Here is a 10,914-nt window from a genome sequence, read left to right on the forward strand (position 1 = left end):
GCGTGCGTGCGTGCGTGCGTGCGTGCGTGCGTGCGTGCGTGTGTGTGTGTATGCGCGTGCTCGTGTGGGTTTGTGTTTAGTCGCGTCAGCAGGTGTGTGTATTTGCACATGAGTGTATATAAATAATGTGCATTATGCGTGAGGCATACTTAATGAGAAACTGAATGCATGACTGAGTGACAGAGAAGGTGAGTTAGACAAGCACGCATGCAGCCTTTACATTCACTGAATACCTAGTTCACTGTGTTGCTAGGGCAATAGCCAGATCACAAAATAATAGAACAGAAAACATCATACAATATGACACAAAATATTTCTATATGTCAGTGGCAGCATGGATCCTTTTCCCTACAGCTACTGTATCTTGACAATAGGGCTGGGCAATATAGATTTATATTGATATTGTGATATGAGACTAGATATTGTCAGGGATTTTGTATATCGTAATATTGCGATATGGCAAAGTGTTTTCTTCTCCTGGTTTGAATGCCTTATTTTATACTTTCAAATATTGTAAAAAATAAATAGCTCAAATAGCGATCTATAAGCTACAACACATTGCAGCTGCAATTTGGATTGGATTATGATTCTTTTTTTGATATTATCATCACAATAAGATATTATCGTCACAGTATCGACATTGAGGTATTTGGTCAAAAATATTGTGATTTTGTCTTTATCAACCAGTCCTATAAGTAATTGCAGCAGAAGGTAGTAACGTTAGTTGTGGGTGCAGGTGTTTCATTTAGCTGTTTCTGTGTGCCAGCATGAAATTAAATGTACAGGAGCTGTCCAGCTGACACTCAGTAACACCTATTTCTGTAAATTAAACACATCCTCCATCAATGTTATTATCATAAGCTGTATTTACCTGTCAAAATGTCTGCTGTAAAAATAAACTATTTTTTGTAATATAACATAATTACACCTTATGCATAATACATGTGAGTTGAGACAAAGACATGTGCATGTAAATGATGAGCTATGCTGAATCGTTCATTCATTGACAACATTATAGTATTATAGAGGATGCGTGTTGATCTCTTTTTTTAATATATATATTATATATATATAGCACAGATACAGAATCAGTGTGGACACAGTGTTTTGTAATGATACCACCTAAACAAATAAAAGGCATATCTTGTCAATGTCATAGCGGACAGGGCTTTTATTTTACCACTTGAACCCTAGCGTTCCTATTCTGGGGCAAACATTTGGCAATAATAACTTGTAGACCTGCTATTTTCTGCAAAGATATTTGGTATTGGAGAAAAAGGAGGGAGCCTAGTATAGACCCCTGGGGGACTACAGTCACCAAAACATATGGGTTATTTAATGTGCTTCTGTGACTTAAAACACTGGCGCCTCAGGCTTGAATGTTTTTGCAGTGTGTTTCATAATTATTTTCAAAGTGTAAAGGGAGACTGTTGCCCCATTTTATATGTGAATACACTCCCATGTTTTGGTGTCTGTGATGGAGTCATATTGTAACAGATCTGTCTGGGATGGATCCATATGGCTCAATAACAAACGTTCAGCTTTTAGAGTCACAGAAGAATGGTTAAAGAACACAGTATTGTCACAATGGAGAGAGAGGCTGTTCAAACAATTACACAGTACGTGCTGTCACCAGAGCTAATTTGTCCCTTACAGAGGCTACCCGCCTCCTCTGTATCCCTGTGTAATAGTAGGCCTACATGTTGTTGGTTGTATGTACTTTTGGCCTATCCATTCCCTAACAAGCAAAAAGGCTCATCACAAATGATGAAATAGGGGGGGATAACAAAAGGGTTCTGGTTCTCCTTCAAAGAGGTTTAAAGACTGACAGCATTAGATTTTTTTGTTAGAAGGCAACATTCAGTGTAATTTTGTTCATTGCTTTCATCCTGCCCAATTACGCAATTAGACATCCAATGCAGCAAATGTTTTAAACTGGGGGCATTCTCACACCCCTGAGACAACATAGTGACTAGAGCAGGGACCCCCTCTAATTGTATAAAATTGTGTTTCAGATTATACTTTTTTTGTTTACTTGGTCTGCTCTTTTTCCCCTCTATATCTATTACCTCTTTTTTGCCAAAATAGCCGATCTACAAGCTCACAACGCCTCGCAGCGCGAGGCGTTGTGAGCTTGTAGATCTGCTATTTTTGGCTAAAGTTCTCCTCAGAAAAGGGATGCTAGGGTTCAGGTGGTTAAGGTAAAAAAGAAAAATCATATCACACAAAGATTTGGTGGCCCCCCTGTAGTAACCCTGAGGACCCCCTAGGGGTCCCGGACCCCCAGTTGAAGACCCCTGGACTAGAGGTTAGAGACACTGTGGTGTTTTACTGTTTTAGTCTCTTAACCACTTAAACCTCAGCATCCTTATTGTGGGGAAAGCTTTCACAGAAAATAGCAGATCGACAAGCTCGCGACGTCTCGTGAGCTTGTCGATCGGCTATTTTCAGCGAAAGCTTTCCCCTCAATAGCCCAAAACAGAAAATACACTAGCACTGAGGCCTGAGGGACTCCAGTGGCAGTTACCCATATGGGGCTTAAGTGGTTAATGACCTGACATAGCTGCCGCCTTCTGGCAGAGTGACAAGGCTAACAAACAGCTTAGGTCGCCTCTTTTTTTCAGCCAGCAGGCGGCGCTCGTAGCCTTCGCACAGTCTGGATTATATGGACCCTGGACAGCCAGCAGCTGCAGACATAATTGAATGTAGGCTAATAATATGAAAACGTTTCACGATTCGTGAGTTTACCAAAGTAATACACGAATTACATCCATTCATTCTATTTCAGGAAAGATCAGCAGAAGCAAATTCTCTTAATTTGATGTCTGTCGGCTAATATTTTGGCAGACTAAGAATGTGTGGGGGAAGGTGAGCTAATAAGACGCAGAAAAAACTAAAAAATAATGTAAATGTTTAGGGTGCTTTTCAAAGCTTGCCACAATAAAACAAATCTTGGCACATTTAATGAACAACATAGCCTGCCTTACACGCGTCGCTTCTCAATATTTCAAAACATATTCGGGCAGGCTGTACAGTGCATATCCTCTAAACCCAATTAATTTGAAAGCTTAGGCTTGGTATATACGATTCATTATTATTTTTTGTCATCATAAAAAAAGGATCCCCGCAAGTGTATGGAACGATAAAGGAAGGTTTGTTCATCTTTTCCGGCGGCTGTTAATTATTCCACCACCTATTGTTCCCTGAGCATCCGCGATCAGCACGGGGGAGGAAAACGGAGAAGAAAGAAAAAGAAAACAAACAACAGGTTATGAATCGGCCCTTCTTACCTCTGCTCTCCTCTCTCTCTGTGTGTGTGTCTGTGTCCCTCAGTGGTTGTTTGCTCCCTCGGCTCTATAGTGAACCTGGACCGTCTGGTATCATTGTTGTTGTTCACTGATCATCCTGGTGTGTGGTGGTGGACCTCCGGGTGGTCGCTGGTCCTCCTCAGCCACAGTGTCCAACAGAGGGAACTCCCGGACGGACCGCTGCTGCTGCTGCTGCGCTCTGTCATACGCACGACCACAAGGAGAGGGAGGGGAGAGGGGAGGGGGGAGGGGGAGCATCCGTCTTTATTAGCCTCTCTCTACGTATGTCTCTCTCTCTCTCTCTCTCTCTCTCTCTCTCTCTCTCTCTCTCTCTCTCTCTCTCTCTCTCTCACACACACACACACACACACACACACACACACACACACACATTTCTCACACACACACACACACACACACACACACACACACACACACACACACACACACACACACACACACACACACACACACACACACATAGCCTGTTCATCTCTTGCTGTCTAGCGCCTTTTCTTTACCTTGTTTATTGACATTTATTCCACGCTTGCACGCACATTCAACATGCTAAATTAACAGCACGCACGCGCGCGCACACACACACACACACACACACACACACACACACACACACACACACACACACACACACACACACACACACACGCATGCACGCACACACACTATCTGATCTCAATAGGCTCTATGCACAGCAGCCATATTGGACAGAAATTGGGCCTCTTTTTACTTCCTTCACAGGTGTTACCAATGATACTAATTAAGGTTCTGTTCCATTCTGGTCAAGTCAGGGTGCTGATATTGTGCATGTTTGCTCACTAGAAACACTTAAGGGGGTTCCAAATGGCCCCTTGCGGGTGTGTAACTCTGAGAGTGTACAAATGGAACCAAATGGACCCGTAAGGGTCCATTTGGTTCCATTTGTACACTCTCAGAGTTATGGGGGTCCTTGCAATTAAAAGGTTTGAGAACCACTGTGCCACACTAAATGGAACAGAGCCTTCATTAGGATCATTGGTAACACCTGTGAAGGAAGTAAGAAGAGGCCCAATTTCCTTCCAATATGGCTGCTGTGCATAGAGCCTATTCAATGAGCTGTAGGGCTACTGGAAAATCCTCAGTTATGTTACTTAACCTTAAGTACACTTTAGTTTATGATCAAACTGAAGACACAATTAAATCAAAGAATCAAGAAGCCTGATAGCAGCGGGAGGGACCATCCTCTGTCTTCAGTCTCAACTCAGGAACAAACAGAGCAGCGGTTCTCAAATATTTTCATTTCAAGGACCCGGGTCCGTTTGTATGTCTCAGAGTTATGGAGGTTACTTTGTGGGCCCCCACAAAGACCCCTGAGGGTCCCTGGGTGGACCCCAGTTTGAGAAGCACTGACTGAACTAGAGGAGATTGGTGCCTAAGGACCTCATCCCTCCATTTCTCTCCTCTCATTGTTGCTCTGACCCACAGGACTTATTGAGTGCAGCTCAGCAGTGATGGATTAGATTGGTCTGATCAGCAACAAGATGACACCAGGAAGGAGTCGTCTGGAGGAGTCCACTAATCAGTGTGTGTGTGTGTGTGTGTGTGTGTGTGTGTGTGTGTGTGTGTGTGTGTGTGTGTGTGTGTGTAATGTATAACGACATGCACGTCTCTCTCTGTCATTTACATTTTACATTTCAGGCAGTTAGACTTATGATGGATCAGAAGAATAAGCATGAAGTCCTTGACCACCAAAATAAATGTAACAGGTGTTCCTATATATGCAGATAGGAAAGTATACGTGCGCATGTGTGTGTGTGTGTGTGTGTGTGTGTGTGTGTGTGTGTGTGTGTGTGTGTGTGTGTGTGTGCGCGCGCGCGCGTGCCTCCATGCACAGCTGTGCGAGTATAGTGAAATATACAGTCGGATATATCAAAGTGGATTTTTTTGTGAGCTATTCCATAAAAAAGTATTTGAATAATTTCATTTCAAGTTGTATCTCTTCGCTGTCTCTCTAAAACCATAGACATGTGTGTATGTGTGTGTGTATGTGTGTGCGTGCGCACGTGCATGCATGCATTTGGGTGTGTGCGTGCGTGCGTATGCGTGCTTGTGTGTGTGTGTGTGTGTGTGTGTGTGTGTGTGTGTGTGTGTGTGTGTGCACGCATGTGCATGGCATGCACATGCACACACACGCAGTTCTACACCTTGCCATGAAGCTACAACAAAGCTTCTCTATATGATTGACAGTTTAATCAGTTCAGTTCAATATGCTAATGCTTGATTATTGGCAGGAGTTTCATCATACTGCATACTCCCACTGTTTCCACAGCAGAGCAAGGGCAGATGGGAATACGCTAAAAGGAGCAATGGGTTATAGGCAATGCTGTCAAGAGCAGTATACATCTGGAGCTACTCCAACAGCTCTGCTTGTAGGCTGAGTCTCATAGACATGAATTGGGTTGTGGGTTTGAATCCTGTCCACAGCATGAATTCTGAAGAATAATTGCAAAATGCAAACACAGTTAATGTGTTTGGAACAACAACAGATTGTCCATGTTTAATTATAAAAGCACTCCTGATGAAAATCCAGACATGATCGAAACTTTGATCTAGCAATAAACAGTGGGAGGATGTTAGCAGTTTGTGGACCTTTTTTCTTTTCTTTAATTATAAAAACACCTTGATTATGGGTCTCATTGTTTATAGTACTTCAACAAAACTACTTCTTAACGCAGCTCTCCACCGCACCGATTTAGTCCCGACTCTGGACTCAGGCGTTGGAAAGTGTCTGCTGCCGACAACTTGTTGTCGGATAGCGGCGTTCCGTCGGGTCCGGACCACTATCGACCGGACGATGAGAAACCGAGCATGTTCAGTATTTGGGCCGACTGGTAGAGCCGTGGGGTAGTAAAGAGGGGGGAGAGATGGGGCTATGGGGTAAAGGTTTGGTCCCAGCTGGGGATACATTTGTGTGGAATCCTGCAACCATACAAGGATGTTATTGTCTGGTTTACCTGCCTGCTTCTCTGCCTGTCTGTCTGTCTGTCTGTCTGTCTGTCTGTCTGTCTGTCTGTCTGTCTGTCTGTCTGTCTGTCTGTCTGTCTGCCTAGTTGTCTCTGTCTGGCTGTGTGCAGCTGTCTGCCTGCCTAGCTCTCTGGCTGTTAACAGCTGCCTGCCTGCCTGCCTGCCTAGCTCTCTGGCTGTTTGCAGCTGTCTGTCTGCCTGCCTGCCTAACTCTCTGTTGGGCTCGTTGCAGCTGCTTGCCTGTCTGCCTCTCTACCCCTGTCTCGCCGGTCTGCATTTTTGCCTTGCTGAATAGTAATAAACTGTCATCTTGTTTCACCCTACAGCAATCTACGGTGAGCTGAATGTTTTATTATCAGACACCTGTGTTGGTGCAGAGGTTTGTGTAGGTGTACTATATGTACACGCACGCACGCACGCACACACATGAGTTTGCATGTGCGTGTGAGTTCCATAAATATTTATTCCTGAGGCTCTCTGTTATGAATTTGTAAAAAGGCCACGCATTGTTGCACCTCTCTCACTCAAATGGAATTATTTGGTGTCAGACCAATCCCCTGCAGGATTGCCGGGGATCACAGTGTGTGTGTTTGTGCTTGTCTATTTGTCTGTATGGGTTGACCTTTGTGAATACCTGCATACTGTAGTGTATTGTGTGTTTCACACAATTGTGCATAATTAATCTGCTCTTGCAAACCTGGATGTTTGTTGAGGTACTAACTTTTATGTGTATGTGTACAGAGACATTTTTCTTTCTACAGTATCTGTCTGTCTGTCTGTCTGTCTGTAAGAACATTTGAAAATAACCCACCCACCCCGACACACACACACACACACACACACACACACACACACACACACACACACACACACACACACACACACACACACACACACACACACACACACACACACACACCCACACACACACACACACACACACACACACACACACACACACACACACACACACTTATATACACACTTATATACATATATACATACGGTATAGTACATACATAAATTCTATTTGTCCATCCATCCCTCCATCCAGGCTGTTAAAGCTGCTGATGCTGTGTCTATATTTAGCTGCTGGCTCCATCAGTGACGCTAGAATCACAGAACTATGACTGTGCATACAGATACTACTACTGTCTCCTCCCACCTCCACTCACCCCTGGAGAGAGATGGAGAGAGAGCAGGGTAGCAAGGGAAAAAGAAGCAGAAAGAGAAGGCAAAGAGAGAGTGAAGGAGAGAGAGAGAGAGAGAGAGAGAGAGAGAGAGAGAGAGAGAGAGAGAGAGAGAGAGAGAGAGAGAGAGAGAGAGGGATGGAGAGAGAGATGGAGAGAGACGGAGAGAGAGGGGGGAGCAAGAGGAAGAGAAATAGAAAGAAAGGGCAGTGAAGGGGAGAGAGAGGCAACATATAGACAGAAAGAGACAAACAAAGAAAGACAAAAAGACGAGATTGGGGAGTGAGGGTGAGAAATGGACAGAATGAGTGAGAAATGAACTCCTAGAGAAAGGACACAAGAAAAGTGTGCACATTAAGGAAAGGTAGAGAAAGTGACACAAAATAATACAGATGAGAGACAGAGAGGAGAGAAGGACATATTTTTGTTTTAATCCTAATAGGGAGAGACAGTGAGCAAGAGAGGTGTGAGAATGAGAGAAACAGGCAGAGACAATAGGGATAGAGATGGAGGGATATAAGGGACAGATGTATAAGGACTGAGATGGAGGGATATAAGGGACAGATGTATAGGGACTGAGATGAAGGGATATAAGGGACAGATGTATAGGGACTGAGATGGAGGGATATAAGGGACAGATGTATAGGGACTGAGGGATAGGGACAGATGGAGAGGAGGAGAGGAGAGGGAAGCAGGGAGTCAGGGACAGAGAGATGCAGAATGACAAGAAGGTGGTGGCATGTTCTGGAGAGATGGGGGAAGAGAGAGACAGAGACAGAGATAGAGAGACAGAGAGAGAGAGGGGGGGTCAGTCAAGTCACCTTATTTATAGTTAACATTTAAAAACAACAGGAAAACACATAAATCACAATACAATTATTATTATTATTTTAAAGTTAGAATTACACAATGATTGGGGTGGGAATCGCCTGCGAACCTACACACAAACTCTATATATATACTGTATGTACAGAGGAGGAAAGGGAGAGAAAGAAACAAGTAATACAGGAGACTGTCACACTGTTGAAAAAGAGAGAGAGATAGAGAGAGAGAGAGAGAGAGAGAGAGAGAGAGAGAGAGAGAGAGAGAGAGAGAGAGAGAGAGAGAGAGAGAGAGAGAGAGAGAGAGAGAGAGAGAGAGAGAGAGAGGGTTATATTGACATTCAGTGGAACAGTGTGGACTAGAAGATAAAATGCGATTGATTCACCACTCTCCGGTCTCCTATCATTAACTGACCTGAGCTCAGCATTTGTCTCACTTGGGGGCACACACACACACATACACACACACACACACACACACACACACACACACACACACACACACACACACACACACACACACACACACACACACACACACACAACCTAAACACGCACAAACACACACACACCTAAAGGCACGCTCGCACACACGCACAGGCACTCACAGCTACACAGAATAACACACAATGCCAAAAATAGTAAATTAAGTAAATACACATAGAAACAGACTACATAGTTTCACACAAAACTACATAAAGTAACACACACGTTGAGTTTTCCTTCTCCCTTCCTGGCTCTGAGACATGACACCTGCTTCAACCTGGAGGTTTCCAGACTTTCTCTCTTTGTTTCATGCCTTTGCTTTATCACCTTTTATTTGTACTAGTAGTACCCTTACTTAGAGTTCACACTGTCGATCTGACCAATCTGTCTGAGTCATAGTGTTGGGGGCTTTGTCAGGGTATCCATTGTACCCATCTGTCTGTGTCCCTTTTGTGCCCATATATGGAGATATCTGTATCTGTCAGTCCTTGTCCCTTTTATGCCCATATACGGAGATCCCTGATGTCATCATCAGTATATACCCATATATTGGAATGCCAATATAAGGCATTTGATCGGCGGTTCTGGACAACTGGATATCCGAACTACTCGACAGGGGGCACCGCACTCCCTGGAGTCCTTGCCGCTGCACGCACCGAGTTTGAAGTTGGTCGGTCCCATATATGCACATGACCATATATGGGCATAGCAGTCGGATCTGTGGCTCTGGACAACTGGATCTCTGCATCTGTCAGTCCTTGTCCCTTGTATGCCCATACATGGAGATTGCTGATGTCATCAGTATATGCCCATATATGGGCATGCCCTCTTTTGTGCCCATATATGGAGACCCGGCCCACCCTACCATAAGCCAACAGCTATTTGTATGATTTCGTGTGATCTTCCTGCACCTCTATCACTGTTTTGCTCCCTTCCTCTCTCTCTTTCATCCTCTCTCCCTGCATGTCTGTTTCACTCATTATCAATGTCCCCATCTCAGACATTGTTTATTAGAATTTGCTAGGCAACCAACACCTTTATCAGTTCTATTACAAAGGCCAAACAGAGCTCTGTGTTTGTGCGCGCATTCGTGCGTGCGTGCGTGCGTGTGTGTGTGTGTGACAGTAGACAATATTATATAATAATTAACGTCCAACCTGGCCTTATATGCCTCGACTGGTCCGGTGTGCATAGTGTTTAAAGGCAAAGTTAACATTTCGTCACCTTGCTAAACTAAAAAACTAAAAAATGGCCTAAGTCATTTTTTTCGTTTTTCAGGAAAAATAAAAAACTGATCCAAAACAAAACTATAGTATATTTCTTAATCATTTCACCCAAAACGTTTATAACAAATTATGACTATTAATTAAAAAATCACACCCAGTGTGAAGTGGGCGGTGTGTGGTCATCACAACATGACTCACTTTAAAAAACGGATAAATGACTTTTTTTAAAGTCCATACTGCTATTCATAGGGCTGCACATGTGTCATGTGTTTTGCTAGCCAATCACAGTCCTGAATTTGCAAAGTCAGCCAATCACATTACAGTTAGTGGTGATGACACTAGCTGTAATGTGATTGGCTGATATGAAAAAAGTATCGATTTGCATTAACAATGGAAGGGTTAGGGGGTACACAAATGTTTTGGTCGGTGTCCAAAACTCACTTATAGGGGGCGGCTACACCGGCCCAAAAATCACACCCAGTGTGAAGTGGGCGGTGTGTGGTCATCACAACATGACTCACTTAAAAAAAAGGACAAATTACCCAGAGGGCGCTCTCCCATAGGCGAGACATCTCGCTCATATTATCATAAAACCGGGGTTACGTCCAGTAACCTATAGTTTCGCTAGCCAATCACAGTCCTGAATTTGCAAAGTCAGCCAATCACATTACAGCTAATGGTGATGACACTAGCTGTAATGTGATTGGCTGACTTTGCAAAAGTATAGATTTCCATTGACTGTGGAAGGGTTAGGGGTGTAGACTGCGTTGTAGACTATTGGCCAATCACGGTGCAGGATTGGTCAGTGTCCAAAACAACACTGTCTGTCAGTTATGTAACATAAGAGATTTAAATAGGTTTA

The 10,914-nt window shown here is 43.7% G+C and overlaps 2 protein-coding genes across 2 annotated transcripts in view; one reads left to right on the top strand and one right to left on the bottom strand.

Annotated features, from left to right (window-relative positions):
* slc29a4a (solute carrier family 29 member 4a) overlaps positions 1-3,336 on the bottom strand; it is a gene marked incomplete at its 3' end in the record, with an annotated part of 40,035 nt that extends 36,699 nt beyond the window's left edge. Inside the window, exon 1 of the mRNA XM_084070690.1 lies at positions 3,291-3,336. The remainder of the gene's footprint in view (positions 1-3,290) is intronic.
* Positions 1-10,914, top strand: part of bud31 (BUD31 homolog) — a 65,537-nt gene that overhangs the window by 9,148 nt on the left and 45,475 nt on the right. The window lies entirely within an intron of this gene.

The sequence above is a fragment of the Gymnoscopelus microlampas genome (genome assembly GCF_963454915.1).
Source record: "Gymnoscopelus microlampas genome assembly, chromosome: 11".
NCBI lineage: Eukaryota > Metazoa > Chordata > Actinopteri > Myctophiformes > Myctophidae > Gymnoscopelus > Gymnoscopelus microlampas.